Source organism: Dufourea novaeangliae, unplaced genomic scaffold (assembly GCF_001272555.1).
Source record: "Dufourea novaeangliae isolate 0120121106 unplaced genomic scaffold, ASM127255v1 scaffold76, whole genome shotgun sequence".
NCBI lineage: Eukaryota > Metazoa > Arthropoda > Insecta > Hymenoptera > Halictidae > Dufourea > Dufourea novaeangliae.
The window spans coordinates 533,898-552,574 of NW_015373950.1; positions in this window are offsets into that span (position 1 = coordinate 533,898).

Consider the following 18,677-nt stretch of genomic DNA (forward strand, 5'->3'; position numbering starts at 1 on the left):
ATATACTATAACTTCCTCCTCTTCGGTTTTTTTTCTAATGTTTACCGTTTACGAAAAAAACGATGGTAAAAATTATCGCGAACACCCTGTATATACTACTAACGTTACATCATACAAATAACGAGTCACGAAACTATTCGGATAATAATATTCCAACAATGAAATGCCGTGTCAGATTGAAGAAATTTGTACGTGTATCGGTAGATCCGCGTTAAGAGGCGAGAATTTATAACAAACGAAATGATACAACGTACGAAAACTTTATAAGAACAATTGAAATACACAATAAATTGTCATTCGAATATTTTTGTTACTGACTGTTATGTCCATTCGTTGATTAATTGCAATCGTAAATTATCGATAGTTTTTCGCTCAAAACTAGGTCTTTAAATAATCATAATATTTCTGGAGAGGTGAGTCTAAAAAGAATAGATTTTTGGTAGGTGAAACAGAGTTATCGCATTACAGACCATGTAAAATAAAGGCTGAAAAATATATTTTGGATGAACCCAAGACCGAGAGACCCAACATTGGCTCAATCACGGACGGAGAGGATCGAATCAGCTCAACCTACATATGGAGGACCCAGAAACCAATCAGTGTAAGTCACAAAGTAAGTTAACAGAGATAATTGTTTAGAAAATTGACTGTAAAAAGTAATATATGATATTAACAAATAAAAAATGATTCGTATGCATGGGATACATACATATGAAACTGGTTACGTATAAAATAAACAATGAAAGTGTATGTACACGGCATAAGTAATTTTTAATGAAAGAGTGACCTACACTGATTGACTTCTGAACCCTCCGTATGTAGGACTAAAAAGCTCGGAACGGGCCAATTTAGAACTGAAGGGCACAACTCTGAGGATCCTCGGTGCCAGTGACCCAAGCTGATGAGAGCTGATCCAAGGAGCTAGGCTGAATTACTTTGAATCGATACTGAAAATCCTTAGATTGTAACAGTTCTAACCTACCGTACATGATACTTAAGTATGTAACGTAATTAGATACAAAAATATCAATTATCCTTTAATCCCAGAACAACGACATATCAGATGCGCTTACCCTACTTCTAGAACCGTGATTGCAACAACGGCATTTTCTCCTGTTATTACAGTTACAGTTCCTGGTCAAAAAATTGGGGCCACTCATAATTTTCAAAATTTTTCGCGGTAATCGTAGAATTAAAAGACTAGAACGTAGTTTAATAATAATATTTATTAACTACTGAAGTACGTATATATATACAGGTAAACAAATATGTAGCATTATAGTAAAAAAAATTAAGGTCACCTTTGTTTTTAGAAAAATATTAAAAAAAACAGAAACTTTAGATGCGCTATCATATTACTAGTAAAATATGCTATAACATCCTCCTCTTCGGTTTTTTTTCTAATGTTTACTGTTTACGAAAAAGACGATGGTACAAATTATCGCGAACACCCTGTATAATTGATAATGAAGAAAATTTATCGAAATAACTGCTCAATCGGATAAATGCAATGAATAATACCATTATGCTCTTCTTATTCGTCGTTTATTATCGAAATAAAATTTTACTTAATTCCCGTTTCTTATCCACCGTCCCATAAAATTTTAGCTGGAATCGTTACACGGTTCCTTGAACACGCGAGCACCCAGTCTTTTTTCATCATCGACTCGTTTATGTCCGTCGTGATCTATACGTGGCATCCATTCGCACGTAACTTACTCGAACGTCTCATCTTCTCTCGGCCGGCTGTATGAACGGGCTGCATGATTTGTCCATACTTGCCACACTGTCCTGGCAAGCAATCCCGTCGATGCTTCTTTCATCCATTGGAATGCAAATTACAGCTTTAACGCGCAGAGAAAAGATTTACAATGGTCCAACATTAATGGTACAGTGTAACAAAACGGGTATATTTTTGTATTTGTAATGGTCATCGAATGTTTATAACCCACGAGAAAACATTGTATTCACGAAAATGAAGAAGTACGTCTTCCACTTATTTATAATTCAGTGAATGAATACGATGTTTGGTTTAGTTCAATATTATATTACGTAGGTGATCTCGCCTCTCTATAATTTGGTCGGTTGAACCTGCTAAGATTATTATTGTAATGTGTAGAATTTGTTTAAATGGTGTTCATAGCATAGTAAGGTTTAGACATTGGAGAATTAAGGTATCTTTTGAGTAACAAAAAAACTTCAGGTTTATGTATAAGTACATAAATACAATGGCGTCTGGGGGGTGACGATGTGAATAGTGCTCAAGCATTTGTTTTCCATTAATGTAACAATGCATGTACAGCATATTTTATCATCATTATTATAAGTAATGAAGAATTTAAATAAATATATTCGTTCTTCAATTTTTTAGAATTTAATTTTGGTTATTTACTTTAGTGACGATTATGATTAATTACTCTTACCTTAGTATTCAAACTACATTTTTATCATATGGTTGTTTTAGAAATCCTCAACTATTCTGAAAGTATTGTTTACCAGATAATTTAGAAAAATATATTTCCATTATTTAACTCTTATTATCAGTAGCCCGCGAATGTTTACGCAAATTTCCATTTACGTTGATCATTTTGTATAAATCAGAGCCATAGGAAATTATGATAATATGATCGTGATATTAAATTAGAAGTACTATTGAATATTTTATTGCATTTTATTAATGTTTTTATTTTATTATGTCCCGTATCTGCCATTAATCTATAAAACCCGAAAATGTTGAAAATATTTAGTCGAATGTGAAGTGCCACGGTCAAATAATTTCGTATGAAATAGTAGGTTTAAAGTTTACACAGTAGACTCCACGGTGGCTATTAATGACTCATTAGTAATGATGCATTAGTAATGACAATCTATTACGAATATATTATCAAAGACCAAACGTTAATTTAGATGCGCTCGCTGCACCGTGTAACGTTTCGTATGTACGTCATTAAAAAAGTTTTATCATCTTATTTCTTAAGTTGATTTTTACCGAATTTCGTCGGAAGAATCATCGCCTGTCTCGTGTGTCACCGTAAATGACTCGATCCTGTTATAGCTTACAATAAGTCTTTCTCTCTTAGCTAGATATCATAACTTCTCTCGTTTTTCTAATCAAGCTTTGAACAAAGTAAAAGGAGCATATGAAACAATACGGAGGATCCCATTTACGTACAGTTAGAAGTTGATCGGCTAGACCTGAATAAAAAGTAACTGACACAGAGTGGTAAAAAAATTCATACAACGAAGAGTTAAATAGTTAAATTTTTAAATTCTTTAAAATAAAAGTCATGGATCCTCAACTAAATTTACCTACACATGACAGGATAACATTATTTCTTACGAGAAAAATTTATTAAATTAACATAAGGGATGGATGACAGTTGAAAATCCTTCAATTACGAAAACGTTATTAATTCTCTATGTACCATGCATTCGTATTTTCGTTGTCGACATATAGCAACCTTGAACAAACATAAGTAGTCTCTACGATGCGTCTTTGGTTACTCGTTACATGATCGATTCGAGCGCTTTATGATTCACGGTCGCAGCTGTGAAAACGGAAAGAGTCGATTGTAAGAAGAATCCACCGAAGAAGTGGAAACAAATAAACATCCGACAGATTTTCATCGAGCGTGATTTCTCTATCGGTAACGCGAATCGTTGCGGACCACGCGACAAGGGAAAGCTATTATTGTTCTGTTGTAATGAAAATTAATGCCTCCGCCATCGATTCACGACTTAATTATTGGAATGGGCACGAACGTGTATATAATGAATGGAACTGATAGGTCCGAATATATGCACGATGAATATTTGATACGATCGTTTGTGTTAATTTCATGCCGGACCTTGGTAAATCGAGTTCATGCCGTAGAATTAGTTACGTTATTATTATCGAAATTTATAGCATACATTGCGACAACGCGTTTCACATGGACTTCTATGGTGCAGATAACGTTCTGCGTATCACGGCACGGAGAATGAAAATGTAAAGTGATAATATTTGATATAATCAGAAAATAATCAGTCGATTAACCACATCATAGCTGGTATGAAGAGTTTTTTGACAAGGAACATTTTATAAAGAAATATATCCAATACACCGTAATTCAGAGGTACTTAAGGATGGGATAAATTTCAAATGAATCCATGAATTCCAATTTAATTCGTGGGGTTTGATTACGGTCTATAAGAGGTGATGCTTTATTGTGTGTATTTACAAAGTACTTGGATTATATAAGCTGATTTGGAACTCTGGAATGAGTACCTGTAGGGGTAGAGAATGTAATTATAAGCACTTCGACATTTGAAAGAATCGAATCTTGTATAAGTAGTATATTTGAACCTTGAAGGACAACTTGTTTTTATTTTTCACCGAAAATGAATCACACGAATGCACATAATAAAAATCTTTTCGAATCTATTTAGATCAAGGTTCGATTATACTTGTAAGTATACACGGTGTTCCCTAAATGATGCAATTCGTAAGAATGTGACTACATGAAAACATAAGTCGAAAATGTAGAATAACATTTTTTTGCACGATGCTTTGTTTCCGTGAAAATTGCATTTGAAAATTTACACGTGCAATTGAATAGGACTTGGTTAACCTGTCTGTACATTGTATTCTGTTTCTACTTATTGCCACTATGAATATGCCGACATTAAGGTGGCTCACGCAAATTTTTAATAATCATAAATTTAGTTGAAAATTTTTATAGAACGTTCTTAAAAAATTCAACTTTCGATTGCCACCAATAAATTGCAAGGTCAACAATAAAATTATTGAAAAAGAAACGTTATAAAAATTTCTTTTTACCATGAGCCTCATGGAACTGTAATTGATACTGAGAAGTTAATAACATCTTGTTTAGTTACAATTACATTTTCATACAAAAATTAGGTGGTTATAGATTTCTTTGCGGAGATTGTGATGGCACGGAAAAAAGATATGTTAACCATCAAATAAAACTAAAAATTAAGATTAAAGTAGCTTAGGTTTTAATGCGTTTAGTAGTATCTTTTACGCATGTCTGCTATGCGCAACAACGTCACTTGTTTTCCTTTGGTTTGTTCGATGAACTTTTCAATATTTTCTAAACAATTACAAAAAAATATAATTTCTTTTACAATAAGGAAAACAAATGTTTGTTTTTTCTGTTTATTTGTAATTTTTGTTTTGATTTCAGTATTTCGAATTTGATTTGTAAAATTGATAAAAAGTATAAAGCACCATATGAGGCCCCAGCTTGATACGAAACCAAACGCGTGAGCTACCTTAAGTGATATTTGGAAATTGATTCCCTTGAAAACGAAGCATCTTACAAGAAAATGTTCTACATTTTCAACTTATTTTTGTCATTTCAGGAACACCTTATATATTATTTGATTCAATCTTAATTATTTACTTTCTGTAAATTACAACATCCCAGAGAAATTCAATTTGTTGCATAATGTGCTTATGGATAATGTTTTACTTCCTTTTAGTCATCTTGAAGAAAATGATTGAATAATTGTTTTATGATTAAATGAAACGAACGACGAAAATAACATTCGACATATGTTTTCGTTCTTACACGAATTAACGTTAATGCGGAATTAACCGATCTTCTTGACGTATGGCTGACAATCATTAACAAGCTCTCGTCGTGAATCACTCCTGTACATCGTTGATTAGAAAACCGTTTCTCGCGACAAATGCGCATTTTACGTGTAACCACTTTAGCATACTTTATCTCGACGTGTTACACGGTTATCTCGTACACGCGTCTCAGGTAATTAATTAACATAGCCTAATAGAGAGACTAAGCACGTCGCACGAATGTATATTAAAATACATACAAAAATTTAGAGTATATTTTTGAAATTCAATTATTATTGTCGCTTCGTATCATTAATGTGTATTTTCTCTCTTAATAGAAATTTAAATTTATTAAATTTTAATAATAGTTACGGAAACAGTAGTGAGGTTTAATGTTCATAATGGTGTAATAAGATTTCGAATTTATAATTAGTTATATGTCATATTTTCATAGCTTTCAAGGTCATTGTAGGCTTTATTAAACGGGGTCACGTATTTTTAACTGTACTATGAAAAGAAGAAATATTTATCCGTTCGACAAATATAAATAAATTACTTATAATAATAATAAATTATTGTCATTTGTTACTTACAAATATAACTTTAATCACTACTATTAGTTATTTATTAGTTATTGTTATAAATATACAGTATACAGGGTGTCTCAAATCGGGTTGTGTAACCAGACAGGAAGCGATTCTATATGGAAAATTAAGTCGAAAAAGAAGAATAAATTTTGTTCATACGGGGCTTTGTTTTCGGATTAAACCACTTGGAATTGTCATCGAATATGCGTGTATTCGTGGTGACTATAAGTAGAAACGGAATGTAATGAACAGACGCGTTTTCCTATTCAATAACACGTCGATCCAGCAGTTTTTTAAATTCGATTATGTCGGAAACAAAGCATCATAGGAAAAAATGTTATTCTATACTTTCGATTTGTTTTTGTATGTAGAATAATCTCCTGCTACACCTGACATACCCTGTATATTGCCACTACCTTAACGTACCGTACATGAACAAAGTGATGAGAAGTAATAATAAATCATTTGACGATCAGCAACAAAGATCCAAAACTTATAGCTTATTTTGTACTACGTTCGAAATATAAAATAATCTGCTTTCAAGTAAGGAAGTATAAAGAAACTATTCGTTAAGAAATCTTTTTAAAAAAGAAACTATTCGTGAAACTAGTCAAACTACATTTCGCTTAAACAAAAACATTTAGTTATTATTAAAACTGTATTTGTATTTGTTGTTTGTTACAAAATTACTCGAATAAATATTTACCGAACACTACTGTATCGATTCTTTAGTACTAACCAGACCTGCGAAAATTTGATTTGAAATTAAAATGAAAAATAACTATTTGACATAATTTATTTCGTAACTTTATTTTTAATATTATTATTTGAAAAGAAAGATATTATCGATTCATTTGAAATAATAGCAATTTCAAATAATAAATTATTTTGTTACTTTTGTATTTCAAATTTGGCGAAAGAAACAATACTCAAAATGATATGGAACAAAAAAGTTTTATTTTAAGAAATTTTTAGAACGATTTGCTTTAAGCACAACCCGCTCTTTTAAAAGTTCATCCATGAATGATTTTTGCTTGGTTCCATCTAATATTGGCGCGAAAGAAAATAATCGTTCCACTGGTGTAGAAGATGGAAGGGGTGTGTTTGTTATTTTTAAAAAAAATGTCAAAAAATCAAAGTCAGACCTAGTCACCTGATACAATTTCGAAGAAAAATTTCACAATTATCTTTAAGAAATACTTCAAATGATTCGGAAATAAAATAACATGTTATTGGAAATAATATTTCAAACAATGTTATTTCAGAACGCGATCACAGGCATAGAAATAATTATGAAAAAAAATAACATGTCATTTTAAATAATATTTCAAATAATGTCATTTCAGAAGCGCCGAGGTCTGATACCAACAAAAATTATTCCATCCGAAAGACAGCCAAGTACATTCACTATCCACGTAATGGTATGTCAGCATCAGTCTTGAAAAAGAAAAAACTTTGAAGAATTCAAACAGGTGACGCCGCGAATTGAATCCATTAAAAGCTAGAGACAATATTAATCATCCTCACTTTCACTGGACGAGTAATACGTGGGTGTTACCGATGTATTACACGCTCGTCCCCTCCCGTAACATTTTATAGTTTTAAGAAACGAAACCGAGTTAACGGCCGTATTGCGTAACACTGAAACGAGATCAAACCATTAAGGGTATATCCACCGATTCATCAGGCCCGATATCAGACGAAATGATCGCGGCAAAAGGTTTTCGACGACTCCTCTCTTCTCGTGGCATTAATGCCGCCGGCTCGACGGTACGGATTCGTTATTAATCTTTGCGTCGAATGTATCCCTCAGCCTTTCTCGCGGTGCATACCCACGGTCATACATCGACATTTACATCGTGTCATCCATGTGACGCGGGACGTCGTGCGACGTGAAGTATGCAACGATCCTTCGGAAGACTACGGTCCTCGGCTGTTCGGCGAACCGTGGAAAGCATGCCGCTTATTAAATGTAACAAGTTCATCCAATGACGCGATCGGAAATACACACTTTCTTCCTGGCCGAACAACCCAGAGAAGAATGAAACAATGACTCACATATAGAGTTGGGCATTAGTTATTCAATGTGATCGTTACGGGTTGTATTTAACGTGAGTAACAGTTTCAATGGGTTTTACTCCCTAGGAATTCATGCTCGTAGCGGTTTTCGTTCTCGAGAGAATTGGGAAATTAATGGAAAAAGAACTGAGTTTTTTTGAGATTAAAAGGAGTATTGGCAATTCACGCATGGCGTATATATCACAGTAAAAGCGTGAAGTTTAGTAAGTATATGCTTACTAGGCAATGTATGCATTTACGTACGATTTTAGCAGAAGTATGAACCGAATACAAAAATGTATACTATTTCTAGTAAATGTATTAATTTACTAGATAATGCATATATTTCCTACAGCACGATAGTGAAAGAATAATGTCGAAAGTATAATTTTTTAAAGTATAGATACATTTAAAGAATAAAAACGAAAACTGAAAATTTAACACTTTATTTGATAATTCAGGGATTTTTTCTAAGAAAATTGGTTGTTTTTATTTAATAAGTATAAGAACATATGTCAGGTTAGGTTGGATTTGTATTCAATACAGTTAGAAAGAAACAATGATAATGTCAAATAAATACTTCAGTTACATAAATTGACAGAACATTGGTTCTTTCTATTTAATAAATATAAGAACATAGGTTAGGTTATATTTGTATTAACTACCTATGTAAACTGTAAAGACTTGTCCGTATTATGCCATAATTTATCAGTTATATGATTCATATGAACAAACGCTAGCAAAAGTGTTCATTGAAATTAATTCATTTTTGTATGGCCATGTTTTTACTAAATCAAAAATATAAATCTATGCATTTAATAGTAAAAGTATAAATTTCGTTCCTTGTGAATACATTTACTTGTCAGATTAATAAGTTCATATATTGACTAGGAAATATATACATTTACTGAATTAACGCTTTTACTGTAACATATACACGGGGTGTTTCAGTTCGCCTTGTACCACCGGGCAGAAAATTGAGTTTGAAAATTCAACGAAGCCACATATATGCAGGCTTGCAATATAAGTGGAAACGGCCTGCTATGAGAACAAACGCGTTAGTTTTGTTCTGTCGCCCGTATGTTTAACAAATTTTTAAATTCAATTATCGCGAAAACGGTAAGCATCTTCAAAAAAAATTATATTCTACAATTTTGACTAATTTTTTTCTTGTTTAATCACCTTCTGCTCGGTTGGATTCTGAAACAAACTGTATGTACGAATTGCATTTGCCTGATTTGTGTTTTGAACAGCAGAGTTGAGCACTGTTTAAATTAATCTGTGTTTAAATAAGTATTTAAACGAGGTATTCAAGGTTTTTATAATATGGGTTGCTAATGAATTTGTTTGCCCATTAGTACGGTTAATCGGTGTCCCATCATAAATAAGCATTCTATAAACAAATATATGAGTCACCGTATCACGACGAGAAGAATTGCAAACGATCGTGCCTCATTCTTCTCCTATGATCATTGAAACAGTAAGTGGAAACAAAGAGTGCACGGTGTGTATATCTCATTGAAGATTGAAATGTCAGAGTTTTCAGACCTCGACGGCGATCGGCCGCCGCCACTTCGAAACTGTTCGTACCGCAATTCCGTTTCGCGTCCGTTGAGCATCTTCTTACTTTTTTAGCGACAACGTAAAGGTCAGAAAAATTCTCGTTCTTGCGACAGAAGGTGTGTCGCGCCTCGCGTATCTTATCGTGCAAAGTCGTCGACGCCACCGAATTCTTCCTTCTCGTCCCGTCATTACTGTGCTGACATTTTTTTTGTTCACTTTTCATATTTAGCCAAAGGAAGCAACTACGAACCTATGATTAAACACGAAAGTTCTGTTTGTTGAAGGCTGTTTGGCGTCGACACATCGATTGGTCGAATTACATTTTTTCAGAATGTTTGTTGTATGTACCTATATACAGAATTATTTTTCATAAAACATTAAACATATACATATTATTATATGTTATTTCCTTAGAAATTTTTGAAAAATTGAGCTATATATCTATCAATTGAAGAAAATGGCTGGCATTTAATTATAACCCGTTTCATCAAAACACTATCCGCGGTTACAAATATACCGTGGGTTTTTGTCTGAAACAGGTTTTTAAAATTTTATATTAAAGTAGACAAAAAACACTAGTACTTATCGAAGCCGATTTTGAAAATATCAATATTTTACAAAATGGCGGCTCTTTGAACTTAAACTTGTAGTTACCGACACGAATTTTCAAATTCATTTGTTACTAAAAAATACAAATGCACGAATAATAAATTCGCTTCGTCAAGCACTAGATTTTAGTTTTAATTATATTCCCACAAAGTTTGATCCAAATTTAAACAGTAGTCTTTTAAATATTTCTGGTCACGGTATTGAAAACTGTATTTCGAGTAAGACGTTTTCAAATAGCAACCATTTTCTTCTGTTTATAGCTATATAGCTCAATTTCTCAGAAATTACTAAGGAAATAACAGATAATCAGATGTTAAAATCATATGTTAAATTTTTAATGTACAATAATTTTGTATATACAAAAAAATTGTTTAACTTTACACTTATTTAAGAGCTCAAAGGTATGTAACTCTTTAAACAAGAATCTAGTTTATGTTGTATTCATTGAAAACCGTGCCATGAAATAAATTAATAAAATCAAACATTTAATTTTGTACTATAATAACTTGGCAAAGTACGAACATTAACCTAAGAAATTTCAAATTGCAATAGGTAACATACCTTACATTAGAAAATAACATTTTAATTAAATTTGTTCGTTACTAAAATCATTCTTTCGTTCACGATCACTATCGACTTATTCTTCACTCTTAATTCCCTTTCTCTTATCATTTACAAATACTATTTCCAAGTACGTCCCTTGAATTTTCCGTTGACAATATCGGTGTCAGAGATTAAAAACAATTACAACAAATTATTAAAATATTTTCTCAATCATGTCTATACAAAGTTCAATGTCGAATTCGTTTTTAGTCGTTCAAATTCACGAGCGAGTTATGCAAATTACGCATGGATTCGTGAAAATTGCATTCCGCGGAACTTCGATGCATTATCGTCGATTGGAACTCGCGCGGCAAATGTCAGGGTTAAGCAGAGGATCGACACGTTAGAACGCCGATAATCCGATATCGCGGTAAGTCGCGGTCGATTTATGGAAACTTAACGTTGGTTCAGATTTCGTTCGATTTCGTTCGTTCTGACGTTTATCGCGCGATTCATCGGCCCAGGCCGAACTCTTGGTTTCCGTATCGCGCGCGCGCGCACGATCGCGCGTGCTTGCTTGAAATGTCGTAATTACGATAAACAGCAAAAGTGATCGTTGTTAAATGTCAGCCTACGCTCGCTGGAAATATTTTATAATTATCTTGTAGATACTTGGAATGAAATAGAAGGAGATTTTTTTCCCATTTTCTTGGCTTCGTGGAATCTGTATCGAACGAATCCAAGTAAGTCCGTTTTCGAAACTCCATCAGATTTTGCATATCATAACGGTTTACGTAAGAAATTTTCGTATGATTTTGTGGTCAATAACCTTTGATTGATTAACCTTCTCATAACGATGTCTGGGTTAATTGGTTCAGTATGCCTCGAAGTTTTGAGAAATGAGGATGAAATTAGAAATGAGGCTAAATAATCTGAGGAATGAAGAAAAATCAATTTTTACCAAAATGCAAATTGTATATTATTTGTTTACAAATTTTTGTAATTAAATATAGTATTTTTGTATAGCAAGTGTAGTATCTGGTATGGGTCACGTGTGACCCGCCCATCGGCTGTCACGTCCATTATGCGATGGTTAAGCAGCATGCATATTCATCAATATATAATAAGGATATAAAAGTAGCAACCAATATATTTATTAACGTATTTACGACCGCTATCCTGTTTCTGTACCGTTCGTCATACATCACCCTAGATTTCTAACATTCTATTCAGTGCAACGCGCTTGTCTGCTTATTCACGGTATTAAAACAATGTAGAAATTGGGTAACGAGTAATATAATCCAATGAGACGTTTTTTTAAAAGTGGTATGAGTCCAATTTTTAGAAGAATGGGTTAGTTTTAACCACGGATGAATGTTTTCTTTTTATATTTATAATAACAAAGTCAATATAGTATAATATTCTTAAATGGATTGGACAAATATTAGTTTTAAAGCGAATGAAATATGAATACAAGTTTCTAATATTTCTATCTTTACAATTGTACTTTCAGTTTTCTGAGATAGTTCTTTTATTAAACTTATTCTAATAAACTTCTGAAAAATACATATCAAATGAATAAATATCTTTACATTCAATAATATACATTTTCTTTTGATTATAATCGTTATTCTTTATATTTTGCAATAACATTTGAGAAAAATCTGCTTCCACTGAAATAAAGATAAAAATTTTGTATTGCTCGCAATTATTTACAACAATTTACTATTTATGAAACTGGTGTAAGTTTATTGAGGATAATAAAAATGGAATTTTATTTAGAGAATAGTTAGAAAAAATGATCGGGTAATAAAATTAAACTTGTCTGGAATTTATTAACGTTTCATAATATTTTTAAATAGGGTAAAATGCAAAACACTAAATATCTCGAAATAAAGAGAAGTAGACTTATACCACATTAAAAAGAAAACCGGTCAAATATAAAACAGACTTTGTTCAATTTTTTAATGCAAATTGTAATGTTTTAATAGTCATGCCTATGTAATTGCGGTCACCCAATGAGAATCAATAACTTCGAGTTCCACGGGTATGTATACGATGCTGATAGAACATGTTAATATTGGGGAATTATTACATTCGACTATTGTGAAATTCATCCGCCCCGAGTGACTTCAAACAAATCATGTAATATTACATTGCAAAATAATATACGTCCAACAAACGATATTACATTGAATATATGTATTACTCCAGGAACAATAAAAAGTTACACACGTAGTTATACTATGGTTGTTACATTTTTACTACTGGTATAATTTATATGCATTCATTTTTCTCTTATTGGCGTTACATAGTGATACTCAATCGCCAGTTCAATATACACAGTATAATAATATAATTTACTTTTAATGTATATAACGCCTTTTTTACGTAATATGTTCCAGTGATTGGATATTGTCAGAAATGGTAGTTCCAGTTCTAAGAAATTGCCGCCGGGTATAGGAAAGATACTTAACCAACGAATACTCAATAATATACAAGATAGTACCAAATAAGCAGTTGCACAGAAGAATCAGTTTGTGATTTAGGTATTCTGTAAAGTTTTTGCGATTTTGAAAGTCAAAGTAAATTATTAGCACGTCGTGTGGAACATGAAATCTTGATTATGCAAATTGTTTTCTTCGTCTCTATGGTGGAACGACACGCAGAAAAACAGAAACTGATAACTATTAACCTTTTCATTTAGAATTGAATCACTTTCTTTGGACGCTAAAATAAACTCTGTAACATAAAGAGTGCAGAAAATTGTTAGTTGGATAGGCGTTACTTTCTTAAATTCAGCTTAACATAAGCGACAAAGCAAATATTATATAGTATATTAGAGGGGTGGGCAAGTTTTTCGGTAATAAGAGCCTCATGTAATACATTTTTGAATGTTCAAAGCCACTGAAATAAACAATTCTAAACTGCATACTATAGTACCTACTATAGTTTATTAATATAAAAGTTTTGAAAAAATGGCAATTAAACTCAACAGTTAGGAGCTGCATACGACTCGTGAGTTGCAGTTTGTTTACTGTTGGTATATACTGTAAAACGTAAGATTGTTATTACGAAATACAAAATATTAACAAATAAATGTATTGAGATGAGTAAAATTAAAGTGTATACGTCACGGTAAGAGCGTGAAGTTTAGTAAATGTATACACTTACTAGTCAATGTATGCATTTACGTATGATTTTAGTAGAAGTACAACTGAATATAAGAATGTATACCATTTCTAGGAAATGTATTCATTTACTGGATAATGCATATATTTTCTACAGCACGATAGTAAAAGTATAACGTTGAAAGTATAATTTTCTAAAATATAAGTATACTTGAAGAACAAAAAAGAAAACTAATCACTTGACACTTTATGTGATAATTTAGGGATTTTTTTTAAAGAAAATTGGTTGTTTTTGTTTAATAAATATACGAACATACGTTTGGTTAGGTAATATTTTTATTTAATACACTTAGAAAGAAACAATTATCATTTAAAATAAATACTTTAGTTACATAAATTAACAGAAAATTTCCCTTCATATTGTTCTTACTCATTTTAAGAGTATAACCTAAGTGATTTGTACCCATAAAATTAACTATCTTTGTAAACTGTGAAGAAGCATCCCTATTGAGCCAAAATTTATAAGTTATATGATTCACATGATCGACTGCTAACAAAAGTATGTCTTAAAATTAATGCTAAATGAGAAATGTAAATGAATGCATTTACTAGTAAAAGTATACATTTTGTTCCTTGCGAATACATTTAATAACCAAATTAGTAAGTGCATATATTGACTAGGAAATGTATACATATATGTACTTACTGAATAAACGCTTTTACTGTAACATGTACAAGAAGTGACGTTGATCAGACTGGCTTCTGACAGTCTGAATATCATAATGTAACTTTCTGATCAGTAGATTACAGACGTTTATTGGAATTCATTCAAATTTTCACGGATCATGTTGCAAAATTGTAATAATAATGAAGTATCTTTATCACACCTTGTATAACACGCTTCGTTTCGAGAAAATCGAATAGAAAATCTGCTGGATATAGCTGTCCAATTGAATAGGACTTGACTAAAGCGTCTGTTCATCACATTCACTTTCTACTTATTATTACCACTAAAAATACACACGCGTTGGATGAATTGAAATGAAAATATATTATCTTGGAAACGAAGCATCGTACGAAAAAATGTTTTCTATATTTTCGAATTATTTTTGTATGTAGAATCTCATCCTGCGTTGTACCACCATTTCAGAGACACTCTGTGTAAAGAAAGGAACAAATAAATGAAGCATGGAGTAAAAAAGAAAAGGAGAATAATGAAGAAATGTAAAGGATGAGATGGAGCGAGAAAAATTCGTTGTTTTGAAACCTAACACTGTGAGGGGTGAATTCGGTGAAAGTAGAACGTAAACACTCTCTGGCCATGTTTGAACGCTAGAACCACCAAAGCAGACAAATTAACTGGTTCGTCGACATCTATGAAAATGTTTAACGAGATTCCTTATCATTGAATGATATAATTTTATTTATTTCCAATCACCGAGATGTTTCGCCACCGATATTGCAATATGAGAATGAAGAAATTCGTTAATTTAGAAATTTGCGTATGTTATTAAAAAGACTGTCACTTTTGTCGAACAAATAAAAGGGGATTTACCAGTCCATCGTTGATAACTCTAGAAATAAACATTTGAAACGAAGAGAATAGTATGGTAGATGTCCTAATTACTGCCATTTTAAGATAGTACCGTAATTTCATTTAATCATTTTAAGTGTTGTTTAATCTAAAAATCGTCTCAATTTCAATCATAATATATTGTATATTAAATACGATGAACTAATTAATAATTAATTAAAATCTGCGAGAAATGCCAACATCTCTATATCTGTCACCTCAAATATTAATAGTAATTCTTATATACTTTAACAATTAATTTTGTACAATACATACAGATTAACTAGTAAAATTGCGGCTCTTTCTTTATTATGATTTCGCTATCGCGTCTGACTTACGCAGTTGCGTTTTTGACGCTCAAATTACACTTTCATGTTTTAACATTAATTTTTATATACCAGGTACACACAAGTACATGTCTTTCTTTGTTTGCACGTAAATCGGAGTCCTAATGTGGTAATCAAATTTTGTTGTGCACTTTAACGTTACATTTTTATTAACACATTCGCTACCAGCACATTATTTCGAAAATGTTCGTTACGCTAGATTTTCACCTTTCTAGTCAACGGAATATCTTTATCTTTTTGATCAGAAATTAAAAGTACACAAAATAGAAATTATAACTGACACAAAATATAGGTGAATATTGCAAAACCCATTCCACTTTTATTTAAGAAAATATGCTGCTGTGTAATCGAGGTGTGATGCTGTGAACTTAACACTGAACGTGTTAAGTAAAACCAGACCTGGGCATTTCTTAAATTATATTACTTGAAATATTATTTCAAATAACATGTTATTTTATTTTCTAGTCATTTGAAATAATTGTGAAATTGTTCTTTGAAATTATATCAGATGACTAGGTCTGAGTTTGATTTATTGACATTTTTCTGTAGGGGAACACTCCTGTTCCATTTTCCACACCAGTAGAACGATTATTTTCTTTCGAGACAATATTAGATGGACCGAAGCAAAAGTCTCTGCTGGATGAGCTATTCGAAGAGCGGACTCTGCTTAAAGCAAATTGCTGTAATGATTTCTTAAAATAAAATCTTTTTGTTGCAAATTATTTTGCATATTTTGAAATACTTCATGAATGTTTAAATACAAAAATAACAAAACAATTCATTATTTGAAATTGCTATTATTTCATATGTATCGATAATATTTTTATTTTCACATAATACTATTGAATACAAAATTCCGAAATACATTATTTCAAATAATTATTTCTTATTTTCATTTCAAATAAAATTTGCCCAGGTTTGAGTAAAACAAATAAAATACCAGTATTAGTGACACAGACAGCAATTGTGAGAGCCAGAGTGTATTAACTCATACATTTGAAAGTTTAGTAGAGAGCAAATAAAAGAAACAGTCGCTACCTTCGAACTATTGAATGGACTTAAGACAACTCCTCGATGTGTAGAAATGGTGAACATTGCATTAAGTCCCCTATACGATAGACATTACATGGTTTGACTCGGAGCAAAATATGGACTCAATATAATTATCACACTATTATATTAAAAACTAAACGACTTAGAGGGAATTAATTTTTACCATCAGTTGGATTGAAATATTTTTTAAACAAATTTTTAGTAATATTTTTATTTTTAGAACTATTTTTTAGTAAAATGTCATTTGTCAAAAAAAGTGGACTTAATACAGTCTGGCTCTGAGGTCCAGATATTCAGTTATGCAGTAGAGTCTGTTGCAATGACGGAGAATTCAGAAATAAGAAAGATTACCAACGTTAACAAATCGCCCGTATAATTCACGTGTACGCACACGCACAATGGAATCGTCCCGTGGATCGTGCGTGTAACGAGCGATTCAAGGAAACCGCTACATTCGAACACCGCGGCAACTGTATACGTGACCTAGACACTGCAACCCCCTCGCGGGACACGGCATTCAGCTGTCGTCCGTGTCTATTGCTTTGTGATTCGATATTAGAAAAATTCCAAGCAAATATCCGGTAGAACCTTGCACGAACTACCAATTATCTCCGCGCTTCTCCTTCGTTCCCTTCTGTCTCCTTCGCGCCACCGTCTTTGCTCGTTCGCACCTCGTGCTATCGCAAACAAATTAAATCGAATGCGACGTTATTTACAGTTTGTTCCCGCGTACTTCCTTGTTCTCGAATTTCCTTCCTCTATTCTCCTCGACTAGTCATCCTTTCCCACATTATAGTAAATTCAAGCACATTACTAGAGATTCTTTCGGCCTTATCGTGCTTATATTTTAACTTCACTTTATTCCTATTCAAGTAATGTGTATCCTTGCCTTTACCCATCCTTCCATATTGTATGAAAATCAAATACATTATTTGATATTTCTTCCAATCGTTTTATCGTGATTGTAAGTAAATCTATTAATTCTATTCTATCCAGTGTTGATTTTATACGATGATAATTTGAAATATTTTGTATGTAACTTTTCATTTCTATCTTTATTTTCTTTACTTTCCGACTTTATTTTTATTGTATTTTATTTTACTGAAAATGCAAATTCAACTTTTTATGTTTATTTATGAAGGTCACGCCCACTTTGCGCTTAGTAGTGACCATGAAAGCATATAATATAACGTACTTACATGATTAATGCAATTTTTCAATTTCATTAATTATACATATCATTACTACAGGTACGGTTTTATAAACGTCTATGATTGTGCCTCGAGTTTTAATTGATTTAATATATTGGGTTGTACTAAATGTATGTAGGTTCTGTCAAATCCATAATAAAACTATAATAGGAATAATAATACTAAGAAGAATATTGTATAAAATCACAAATGTTCAACATTTTGCTTTTGAATCGAATTAACATTTTGCCTATTACACATGGGTGACTTATTCTGAAGATAAAAGTTAATATCTGTAATAAAATGTTTAACGAAATAAACTTTTCTCACCTCCATTAGCTTCGAGAATATTAAAAAATGAGGATTTTGATAAATGCATTTCATTTTTTTTAACAAGACCATTCTAACCCCATGAAAATTTTCTGACAACAAAATCTGGTCG